Here is a 12,910-nt window from a genome sequence, read left to right on the forward strand (position 1 = left end):
CTTCCACTATTTGATCTGAGGAAGTGGGTCTGGCCCACGAAAGCTCATCATCTAATAAACCATCTTGTTAGTCTTTAAAGTGCTACATAGTCCTGTATTTTGTTTCAGCTACACCAGACTAACACGGCTACATTTCTATCACTGTCTGTAATAGTGAATCTCGGGTATTATGTGTCTTCCTGTGTGTGATAATGAGTGATCGACTCTGTGAGCGTGTGATCATGAATTTTGGACCATGTGTGTTCATGTGAGTGTGTGATAGCAAGTCTTGGATCATGTGTGTGTAATCACATCTTGGATTGTGTGTGTCTAGGTATTCGACTGTGTGTGTGTGAGAGTCTTGGATCATGTTTGTGATAGTGAGTCCGTGCTTGTGTAGTGAGTGTGTGGGGATTACGTGTGTCTGGTGGTGGTGGTCTGATGGATTTCCTCACATTTAATTTTATTGGGGTTTTGGGGGGTGTCAGATGCCTGGTTGTGTGTATGATTGGAGCTAGGACAACCCCCAGTAATGGAATGGGGAAAGCATGTGGACAGGCACACACATATGCAAACACACACACAAATATGCACGCACACACACGGAAGCAGCCTGCACAGCCGTCTCCTGTGCCACCCCTCCAACAGGCCCTCGTGCATGAGGGAAATGCGGTTGGTTTATTTGTGGGGCCTTTTACATCCCAGAATAGTCCCGCTTTTTGCCATAAAACTGAAAAAATGTTCAGTCCCCAGCTGCTGCCCTTTAGTTACACTGTGAATGTGGGTTTCTGGCAGGGCCACCAGCCAGGGCTGGAAACCCCCCGGGGTTAAAGCAGCCGCCGGGGGATGCCAGGGGCCTGCTGCCTCCTGCACAAAACAGCCTCTGGAAAAATGCCCTGGGCCAGGAGTGAACCCTGGACTCAGGCAGGGATGGGGGATGGGGTGGAGACGAACACAGGTGCATTTAACATTGGAATTAGACAGCAAGCAAATGGTCTGGTAGCACTTTCTAGACTAACAAAACATCGATGGGATCATGAGCTTTCGCGGGCACCACCCACTTCTTCAGATGGCAGGAGTTAAAGGAGACGCATCTTCAGCTGTGTAGCTTAGCAGCTCCCTCACCTGCTTTCTAGGCTCCAGCCAGCAGAGGGAGCCAAAGACTTGGGTCCAGGTTACACTGGTGCCACTGTAAACCAGCCCCTCTAGAGACTGCAGGGAAAGTGAGGCAGCGGGCTAGGATCCACAGAGACCCGCCCACCTAGGATAATGTGGACGAACCTTAACCCCCCTGCAGGGCTGCCCCTTTACAATGTAGATTTAAACAGATTAAATGCTACCTCTTTTCTGTGGAGAGGGCATTGATCTGTGGAACTCCCTGCCACTGGAAACCACCAGAGCCAAGATTCTGACCTGTCTGGTCATTCGGGGACACAAGGAGAGTGCAGGGGGTGTGGTGGGGAACAGGAGGGGAGGCCATGAGCAATCAGGTGAACACGACATTTTGCTTCTCCGTGTGTGAGAGCATGATCCCCATTTATCTGGCTTCTATCCTCAACTCCCTGAGTCTGTCTGTGTGTCTCTGCATCATGTGCCAGCCATATCAATACCAGGGCACACACTGGGCCAGGCGTCGAACAGACAGACTCTAGTCAAGACTAAAATCTCTGTCTCGGTGCTGCAAAGACCCCAGTTGAGATCAGGGCTTTAGCATTGCTGGAGGCTGGCTGGACACACAACAAGAGTTCGGCTCCTTCCTCAAGGGCTTATGGTCTACACAGAGACTGTGGTGTGAGGGGAAACTGAGGCACAGAATTGTGGGGAGGATGCCAGTGGCTGAATGTGAGCAGGAGAACCAGCGCTAGCTCCCAGAAGTTCTGTTAATGTCTCTCTACAAATTAAAAAATGACCAGGAGTTGACGTGGGGCGTCGGCCGGGTCTGACATGGAGGGTGAGAAGAGAAGGTGATTGAGGAGTCCAGCTCCAGGGCACGTCTGGCGAGGCCTTGGCTGTGTTTGGTGAGATTGCTGGGCACAGACTGACCCGGCGGAGGAGATGGCAGCTGCCGAACGGGACTGGCTCCGTCTCTGGGGTCTCCCAGGAGAAATGAAGCAGAGGGGAAGGATGGGTTTGGGGATATTAATATGAGGGGGGGTCTCGCCCTACAAAGCACGCATTAGCCAGCTGCACTGCCCAACCCTGGGACTTTCTGGACCCCTCCATCCTCTTCCTCGTGTCGGGTCTCTGTGCCGCGCCATTCCCCATACCTGGGCACTGCCTGCCCCCTGCCATCCCTCCTGCCAAAGGCTGGGCCCTGGTCTACACTAGGGAGCTATTGTGAGAGAACCCCCCTTGTTTCAAAATAACCAGCGGCGCGTCCACACGGCCACACCCCTGGTTTCCAAGCAAGGGGCTGGTTGGTTTTCCTCCTCCCTGAGTGAAAAAGGGCCAAAGCCTAAATCCAGCATCATCAGGCAGTCACCTGGGGTCAAGAGGAACTCGCTAGAAGCCACCGGCTAGTTAAACACCTGCAGCCAATTAAGACCTGTGGCTGCTATAAAAGGAGGACTGGCTGGAGGCTGGGGTGTGCGGGTGGGGAGGGATTGTTTGGGGACGTTGCCCAGGGAAAAGCTGCCAGATTGCGAGTGGGCATAACCCTGCCTGTTGCTGCTGCCTTAGGGGCCCTGGGCCAGAGCCTGGAGTAGCAGGTGGGCCTGGGTTCCCTCAAACATCTCAGCCTGTGCCCCAAGCCGGGAGACCAGGGCTCCAGAGGGGAGCTTGCCCCAAACGCATGAACTGGCCTGTGATGAGAGTGGCTCTGCAGGCTGCGGCTCCTGCCTCCAGCCCAGAGCAGGGATGTTAATATTGGTTAATTAAACGGTTGAGTAACCTCACGAATTCTGATTGGTTACTCGACTATTCTCTGGTCCCTGGGGCTGGGGCCAGCAGCCAGTGTGCTTTGGCCTCTGCCCGCTCTGTACGGCTGCCGCTGTGTCAGAGGCCGCAGTGCAGGATGCCAGGCAGGAGCTGGTCTGCGAGAGGAACCAGTTTGGAAACCAGCTCCCCTCACAGGACCGGGCACGAGCCAGAATTGAGCCAGGCTGCCCTCCTGGCTCCTTGTACACTAAATGCAGAGATGCAGCCGGGGTAGGTCCTAGACCCGTCGCAAGCCAGGACTGAGCTGGGCGGCCGGCCAGCCTGCTAAAAACGTACTAGCAAGGGTGAAGGGAGGGAAATGCACGTTGTCTGTAGCATTAGCCAATGCGCTTTTGCTTATCAACTAATCGGTTAATTGACCACGCTAGTCCATCCCTACTTCTTGCAACTTTCCTCCACTCTGCTTGTAACTTGCTCTAAGTGGCATTCTCGTCCGAGCTAGGAATGTGGGGGTGAGAGTGGAGACTACTGTGAGTTTGGGATCAGAGACTGCAAGGCTGAGCATATGGAGCCAGGGGAGAAGTCATGGGACCAATTAAGGAGACTGCTCCTCTGCTGGACCAGGGGACCTCTCACGGAAGAAATCAGAAGGGAACACCCACTCCCAGGAGGCCTGGGGTGCGTAGTCCTAGGGATGGGGGTTCCAGAAGCACCACCCCCAAAAAGAAGATGGGTGGTGGTCGTCGGGGACTCTCTCCTAAGAGGGACTGAGTCATCAATCTGCCGCCCAGACTTGCTGTCATGGCTCTTTCCCCACTCTGGCATGAAAAATGCAGAAGTGGGGAAAGAGTAAAACCCACAAAAGTACCGCAAAACCTTATCTACCAGGCTTTGGTATAAAACTTCCCCCCAAAATCTTAACAACCTAGATTTTGGGAATAAAATGCTACTGCCACCACCCAAATATTAATAAAGCAGACTACTTGGGAAATCTCACCCCTAAAGTACAAACCAGGACACAAACATTAAACAATCCCAGGTTAATAAAAAAGAAAAAGAAAAGAAAATACTTTTATTATCCCCACAATATTCCTGTTGCAAGCATAATGACTGGATGGAAAAGTAACAAAGTAATATACTCATGGAGGAAAAATGCACCATAGGCCAGGAACTTAGTTAAAAAGGAGAGCAAAACCCATTTTACAATGCACAGACATCAGATCCCATTTCCCAAACCATAAAACAATAAAACGGATTTATCTAAACTTTACCCTACTTACTGACTGTGAAGAGTATTTTCTTAGAAGGAGACATCCCGTCCCCTTCAATAGCTGGAGAGAAACTCCTCAGGGACAAAGGAGGGAAAAACCCAAAAATTTCTTTGTCCCACTTTGAAATTCCTACCTACATTTCTAGTGGCTGCCTGCCACCTGGTTTAGGTAAGGGACATAGTTAACCCCTTAGTCCCCAGGATGCTGGCTAATCTCCATGATCATGATATTTGCAATCTTGAGAAGTGTGCTGTTTACCGGGAGCTCATATTCAGGATGTGACCGAAAGTCTTCCAAAACTGATCAAACCTCCGGATCACTACCCTTTCCTGCTTCTCTATGTAGGAACTAACGATACGGCCAAGAATGACCTTGAGCAGATCACAGCAGATTATGTAGTGCTGGGAGGAAGGATCAAGGAATTCGGAATGCAAGCGGTGTTTTTCTCCATCCTTCCAGATGAAGGAAAAGGTCCAGGCAGGGATTGTTGAATTGAGGAAGTAAATGCGTAGTTGTGCAGGTGGTGTCGCAGAGAGGGCTTTGGTTTTTTTGACCATGGGACTCTGTTCCAGGCACAAGGATTATTAGGAAGAGATGGGATCCACCTAATCAAGAGAGGAAGGAGCATCTTCGCGGGCAGGCTTGCAAACCTAGTGAGGAAGGGCTTTAAACTAGGTTCATTGGGAGACGGTGACCAAAGCCCTAAGGTAAGTGAGGAAGTCGGACACTGGGAAGACTCACAAGGAGGAACGAGAAACAAAGGAGGACCCACTGATTCAAATGGAGAAGGTGGGGCGATCAGCTGTTTATCTGAGGTGTTTGTACATTAATGCAAGAAACCTGGGAAACAAACAGGAAGAATTAGAAGCCCTGGCCCTGTTAAAGAACTGTGATTTGGTTGGAATAACAGAGACTAGGTGGGATGACTTGTATGACTGGAGCACTGTCATGGAAGGGTATATACTGTTCAGGAAGAACAGGCAGGGGAGAAAAGGAGCAGGAGTTGCACTGTATGTAAGAGAGCACGAGGATTGCTTGGAACCTCCAGTATATAGAGGGTGAAAAGCCTGTTGGGAGTCTATGGGTTAAGTTTAGAGGTGGAAGCAACAGGGGTGCTGTTGTGGTTGGTGTCTGCTATAGACCACTGGATCAGGTGGATGAGGTATAGGAGGCTTTCTTCAGACAACTGAGAGAAACTTCCAGATCACAGGCCCTGGTTCTCATGGGTGTCTTTAATCACCCTGATATCTGTTGGGAGACCAATACGGCAGTACACACACAATCCAGGAAGTGTTTGGAGAATATTGGGGATAACTTCTTGGTACAAGTGCTGAGGGAACTGACCAGGGGTCATGTGAAGCTTGACCTGCTGCTAACAAACAGAAAGGAACTAGTAGGGGAAGTAGAAGTGGATGGCAAGCTGGGAAGCAGAGATCATGAGATGGTAGATTTCAGGATCCTGACCAAAAGAAGAAAGGAGAGTAGCAAAATACATACCCTGGAGTTCAGAAAAGCAGATTTTGACTACCTCAGAGAACTGATGGGCAGGATTCCCTGGGATGCTAACATGAAGGGGAAAGGAGTCCAGGAGAGCTGGCAGTATTTTAAAGAAACCTTATTGAAGGCAGAGGAAGAAACCATCCCGATGTGCAGCAAGAAAAGCAAATATGGTAGGCGACCATATTGGCTTATCGGGGACATCCTTGGTGAGTTTAAACACAAAAATGAAGCTTACTAGAAGTGGAAAATTGGACAGATGAGTAGGGAGGACTATAAATATATTGCTCAAGAATGCAGGGGAGTTATCAGGAAGGCAAAAGCACAATTGGAATTGCAGCTAGCAAGACACGTGAAGGATAACAAGCAAAGTTTCTACAGGCATGTTAAGAGGGAGATGAGAGAGGGTAGATGAGGGAGGTAACCTAGTGACAGAAGACGTGGGAAAAGCTGAAGTACTTAATGCGTTCCTTGCCTCTGTCTTCACAGACAGGGTCAGCTCCCAGACAAGTGCACTAGACAAGGCAGTAGGAGATGAAGATGGACAGCCCTTGGTGGGGAAAGAACAAATTAGGAACTAGACATAAACAAATCCAAGGGTCCGGATCTAATGAATATGGGGGTACTGAGGGAGTTGGAAAATGTCATTGCAGTCTTTGGCCATTATCCATTTTGAAGCACTTGGAAGAGGGGACAGTGATCAGGAATAGTCAACATGGATTCACAAGGGGCAAGTCGTGCCTGACCAATCTGATTAGCTTCTATGATGAGATAACTGGCTCTGTGGATATGGGAAAGTCTGTGGATGTGATACACCTTGACTTCAGCAAAGCTTTTGATACGGTCTCCCACAATATTCTTGCCAGCAAATTAAGGGAATATGGATTGGATAAATGGCCTGTAAGACGGATAGAAAGCTGGCTAGACTGTCAGGCCCAATGGGTAGTGATCAACGGTTCAATATCAGGATGGCGGTCGGTTTCTAGAGGAGTGCCCCAAAGATCGGTTCTAGGGCCAGTTTTGTTCAACATTTTTATTAATGATCTAGATGAGGGGATGGATTGCACCCTCAGGAAGTTTGTAGTTGACACTAAGCCAAGGGGAGAGGTAGATACACTGGAGGGCAGGGATATGGTCCAGAGTGACCTAGACAGATTAGAGGATTAGGCCAAAAGAAATCTGATGAGGTTCAACAAGGACAAGTGCAGAGTCCTGCACTTGGGACGGAAGAATCCCAAGCATTGTTATAGGCTGGGGACCAACTGGCTAAGTAGCAGCTCTTCAGAAAAGGCACTGGGGATTACAGTGGATGAGAAGCTGGGCAGGAGTCAACAGTGCGCCCTTGTAGCCAAGAAGGCTAATAGCATATTAGGCTGCAAGAGGAAGAGCATTGCCAGCAGATCTAGAGAAGTGATTGTTCCCCTTTATTCAACACCGGGGAGGCCACACCTGGAGTATTGTGTCCAGTTCTGGGCCCCCCACTATAGTGTTATGCTTAAATGAAGCACACAAGGGCTGTGTCTACATTGGCACCCTTTTCTGGAAAAGGGATGCTAATGAGATACTTCGGAATTGCAAATGCCGCGGGGGATTAAAATATCCCCCGTGGCATTTGCATGAACATGGCTGCCGCTTTTTTCTAGCTCGGGGTTTTGCCGGAGAAAAGCGCCAGTCTAGACGGGATCTTGCGGAAAATAAACCCTTTTCCGCAAGATCCCTTATTCCTACTTTCAAGTAGGAATAAGGGATCTTGCGGAAAAGGGTTTATTTTCAAGTAGGACTAAGGGATCTTCCGGAAAAGGGTTTATTTTCCGCAAGATCCCGTCTAGACTGGCGCTTTTCTCTGGCAAAACCCCGAGCCGGAAAAAAGCAGCAGCCATGTTCATGCAAATGCCACAGGGGATATTTAAATCCCCCGCGGATTTGCAATTCCGAAGTGTCTCATTAGCATCCCTTTTCCGGAAAAGGGTGCCAATGTAGACACAGCCAAGATCTTTTATAGGGGAAAAGGCAGCACGCCGCATTTATTGAGAATACAACAGTTGCATATGCTGTTCAATCACTCTCACACACAAGCACCATGCACACACAGTCCCGCCAAACGATGTCATAGTTACCAGGCCAGAGTCTGTATCTAGTGTCCAGCTAAATCAAACACAGAGGGGGAGCAGGGCCTTTGTTGGTCGCTATGATTCTATGATCCATCCGATGTTCCTCTAAAGCTGGTGGCAAGACGAACCCAAAGTTCCACAGCAAAGCACCCTGCTTTTATAATCCTGTTCTCTGTTGAAGTCCATAGTTTTCACTGTGTCAGCCCATGACCAGAGTGTTATCTCTTTGGTGTCAGTCATTCCCATACATCTCTTGAAGTCTCATCCTGTAATAAGTCGTCTCTTAGGGGTGCCAGCTCCACTTCAAGGCCCTTCAATCTGCCTATAATCCAATCACTCCTTATTATGGGTACACACTGGTGGTTATAGATGGCTTCTTTGACACCAGGTCATCAAGTTTTCACCCATACTCACCCTCCTTCTTTGACCATTTGGTTCTCAGCAATATAACTTTTACACCTTATCTTGACACATTCATACTCCTCTGACACATAAACAATCTTTTACAAGGACTTCTCAAGGAAGATCATAACATCAATATCTGCACTGGGCAAAGCAAAACGACATTATAAATTACACAATTAAGGCCTCAGCCTTCAACATTCCTCTGTTCTCATTAACACAGACACAATACCAAAACTATCTTTTTACTCAGGCCCATTTACTAAACTCACTAAACTTTAGGGAAAAAAACCCCCAAAACCATTTAACTAAAAGAACTTAATTTAATAAAATATTAAATGTGTGTTAATATATTACCTTACATTACTATATTATTGCTACATCATTAAACTACATTCCTATATTACTAAACTTCTGAATACAAATATAAAAGGAATAAAACTTTCAGTCCCCACAATAGAAAGGATGTGGACACATTGGAGAGGGTCCAGCAGAGAGCAACCAAAATGATTCGGGGGCTGAAACACATGTTCTATGAGGAGAGGCTGAGGGATTTGGGTTCGTTTAGTCTGCAGAAGAGAAGAGTGAGGGGGGATTTGAGAGCAGCCTGCAACTCACTGAAGGGGGGTTTCAAGGAGGCTGGAGAGAGGCTGTTCTCAGTGGTGGCAGAACAAGGAGCAATGGGCTCAAGTTGCAGTGGGGGAGGTCCAGGTTGGATATTAGGAAAAACGATTTCCCTAGGCGGGTGGGGAAGCGCTGGGCTGGGTTCCCTAGGGAGGGGGTGGAATCTCCATCCCTAGGGGTGTTTAAGTCTCGTCTTGAAAAAACCCAGGGTGAGATGATTTAGTTGGGGTTGGTCCTGCCTAGAGCAGGGGGCTGGACTTGATGACTCCTGAGGTCTCTTCCAGCTCTATGATTCTAAGTGTGGGCCTGCTGCCTGGTGAGGAAGGTGGATGAGTCCCAGGGGCTGTACAGAGGCAATAAGAGGAGAGAGCAGGGGCAGAAGCCCTCTGTTGGAGAAGCTCTTTCTCTTCTGACCAGCTCCCCAGCCGTGATCAGCCGACAGACCCTCCAGAATCCACAGGCCTCGGCTCGGTCTGCCACCCATATGCCAGCGGGAGTGAGTGAGGGTCTGAGGGAAGGAATGAGTCTGTGTGAATGAATGAAGGGTGTGTGCGTGAGAGAGAGAAAGAGAGAGAGTGTTGGGGAGGGAGAGGGAGACCGGGAAGAGAGGAGGGAGGGAGGGAGAGCTGGTTCCTCTTCAGTTTAAATCTTCAGTGGTAGCTCTCTCCTCTTTAGTTGAACCATCTAGTGGAGTGTGAATTCCTCAATCAATACGTCCACCCTCCTGTAACCCTGGGGGGTCTCCAGCAGGAGCTTTGGGGGTAACATGTTGGGTCGGGAGAGGAGAGGAAAGTGCAGGATGTGTGTGTGAGAATGACAGACACACATAGGGTGTGAGAGTGACAGAGATTTGCATTGCCCAGCTCCCTCCATCCCCTTCTCTCTATTTGGAGATAGGGTACAGGATTGGGTGGAGGAGGGACACCCTGACATCAGCCCCCCCTTCTCCCACTCACACTCTGCACAGCAAGGAGGAGTCTGCCAAGGGACCGCTCCAAGGCAGAGGGCAGGAGCAGCATGACAGTGGGTGGAGGGGCAGCTGAAGTGCCAGCGTTTGAGAGCTTCCTCGGGAAACCAGTCAGGATCCCCTGCCAGAGGCTCCAAGACCTCCCGGTCTATTGCTGGGCGAGCACTGCCCGCCTCCTTTTTGTTGCCCTTTCCTGAACCTTTTCCAATGCCAAGAGATCTTTTTTGGGATGAGGCGACCGCGTCTGTACCCGGGATTCCAGCTGCGGGCGTCCCATGGATTTACGGAGAGACAGAAGAGATTCTCTGTCTTATTCTCTCCCTTTTTTGTTGATTCCTCACATTCCGTTTGTTTTTTTGGCTGCTGCTGCCCACTGAGCGGACGTTTTCCAGACGCTAGCCTTGAGATCCAGGTACATGAGGGCTGTGTCTAGACTGGCAAGATTTTGTGCAAAAGCAAGTGCTTTTGTGTAAAACCTTGCCGCCTGTCTACCCTGGCCGCGAGAATTTCCGCAAGAGCACTGAGGTTCTAATGTATGAAATCAGTGCTTCTTGCGCAAATACTCCGACGCTCCTGCTCAGGGATAAGCCCTCTTGTGCAAGTATTCTTGTGCAAGAGGGCCAGTGTAGACAGGCACCTTAATTTCTCATGCAAGAAAGCCCAATGGCTAAAATGGCCATCGGAGCTTTCTTGCACAAAAGCGCGTCTATACTGAGCACGGACGCTTTTGCGCAAAGGCACTTGCCAATCTAGACACAGCCGTGCTGTTTACCAGCCCAGCTTGGGGTTACAGCCGGGCAGCCCTCTCGTACTCGGCACTGACGGGTTTATTACCAGTTGTTGACACAGCTGAGTTGGTAAAGGACAGATAAGCGTTTCCCCTGCACAGCCAGGACTTCCCCATGGCCATCTCCCAGGGCACGGCCCGTCCGGAGTCATGGGGGTTTTGTAATATTGGCCTCCTCTGGCTCCCTCGTTTCCTTTCCCAGTGCAGGGAAGGCAGCCGCAGCTTCCCCCCACCTGAGCCCTGTGGCTTTTGAGTGGCTGCTGGGCAGGCACCAGGCTCCACATCTCCACGAGACAGGTTCCCACATGCTTTCCCTGGCAGGAACTCAGGGCTGCCAGAGCTTTGTGTTGCCGGCTCCCAGCGAGCCCCGCTTCCTGCCTTTCTCTCATTTCTGGGAAAGGGGCGGCTCTGCCTGTTGCTTTTGCTTTTGGTTCCTACTCTTAGATTGAAATTCGTGCTCCCAGCTGGACGCTGAAGCCCAAAGCCCTACAGCCTATGGCCAGGCTCTGGCCACAGACCGGCAGCCCCTGTCCCTGTCCCTGACTTGGAGACGACTGAATCTCGCCGGCAGCCTGGATGAAGCAGGGAAGCTGTGAGCTGCTGCTGCCGCCCTCCCTGTGCCCATCCCCAGTGCACCCTGGCATCAGCCCCTGCTCCCCTCCCCCTGCCCTCTTGCCCACAGGCTTCTGCAGGGGGTGGGAAAGTAGCATTCTGCTGCCAGCAGGCTGTGCCGGGCACACAGAGCTCCGCAAGAGCCACTGCTGTGTCTGGCCGGCTAGACCAGACCCTGCCCCCGCCCACCCACAGGATCATCCCCCGACCTGACCCTGTTGCTGGCCAATAACCTAGTGTCCTGTTGTTGGGTTTTAATGGGAGCCGGCAGGTCACGGCTGCACCCGCTGGTGGGGGGTTGCTCCAAGTTCTGTGCAAAGTGGCCGTGTGAGGTGTCCAAAGCTGATGCTCTGCTGAGTCTGTGTGGGCTACTCGTGTATTGGTGCGGCTTGTGTGTGTGGAGTTAGGGACACGAGCTCTGGGCTTGAACTGTCAGTGTTCCCCGTCTGGGAGGGAGCAATGGGCCGGGACCGCCCGACATAGGACGTGCCCCAGAGACTCCTAAGCGGGCTGTTTGTAACCTCTCTGCTAAGAGCCTGCCCCATAGCCGGTGAGTGATGTGTGTTCAGTGACAGCCTCACCCTCAACCTTTTCCTACTGTAATTAATAAACCTTTCCATGGTCGATGCTAAAGGCCTGGCCCAGCGAGCTCTCTGGGTGGAATCCAAGCTATAAATTGCCCTGGGACTGGGGCTGGTCCCTTGGGACTGGGAGAACCTCTTCAGAGTTGGTGACATGGGTTATAACCTCTCCCCTGTGTAAGGGGGGGCTGAGTGGGGCACAGGGAGCACTGGGGTATCGGAGGGGTCTTGCTTGGGTAGCTTCCAGCTGGCCATATTGGCAGTTGACATGCCTGGTGTGGCTGGTTTGGTGCCTTATGGGGAAGGACCCCAGTCATGGGCTGTAAGTAGCCTGGTTTTGAGCAATTCACCCTGAAAAGACCCTCACCGCGGTGCCCAGACTGACCTGGTGTATTAGTGGGTATTGGCAGGATCCACAGACTCTGGTCAGTGGAGCTTTGGGTCAGGCCCCGCACGGTTCTGAATTTGGTTTTGGGACTGAGAGTTTGGTTGGTTCAAAGAGCAGGCGCAACGAGCCCGTTACAGCCTGAGGGTCTTGACAGAGACGCTGGAAGATTTGTGCTCTGAGAAAGGAGTCGCCTTGGGGAAGGAAGCGTCTAACCAAGAGCCGAGACCCTTGTTAGCGGCCAGAGACGCTGCAGCAGGAGGGTCCCGGGAGGAGTCGACAACTGAAATGTAAACAAGCAGTGGAAGAGTTGTGTCTGCTCGCCGAGCGGAGAAGGGCCGAGGCCGGTGGAGAAGCGGCTGACACGCGGCAGGAGGCAGCACGGACGGCGAGACTAGAGAGAAGCTGCCAGCAGAGAGCGAAAGGCCGGAGCAGGACGGCTGCATTAGCAGAGCCAGACGAGCCGAGGAGGGAACTGCCAGACGTGAGCTCCAGGTCACACGATGGAAGAGCGGCAGAGACTCCCCTCGGGTTCAGCGTGTAACCAGGTGGGCGTGGGGGGGGGTTAGGGCAGGGCAGCTCTGTGGAGTCCGGCTGGTGTCTGACCCCAGCCCCAGGGCGTGTGGTGTGACTGTGGTGTCACCTGCAGCTCGCAGGGAGATTGGTGAAGGGTGAAGGGTGGGGGGTGACTCCGGGCAGTGTCTGTGCCCAGTCAGTCTCACTGTGGCCAAGGGCAGAGTCTCTCTAGGGCAGTGGTCGATCGTGGGCGCTGCCAGTCGATCATGAGGCCGTGTGCCCAGCCCCCTTTGCCCCACCC

Source organism: Pelodiscus sinensis, chromosome 24 (genome assembly GCF_049634645.1).
Source record: "Pelodiscus sinensis isolate JC-2024 chromosome 24, ASM4963464v1, whole genome shotgun sequence".
Taxonomy (NCBI): Eukaryota; Metazoa; Chordata; order Testudines; family Trionychidae; genus Pelodiscus; species Pelodiscus sinensis.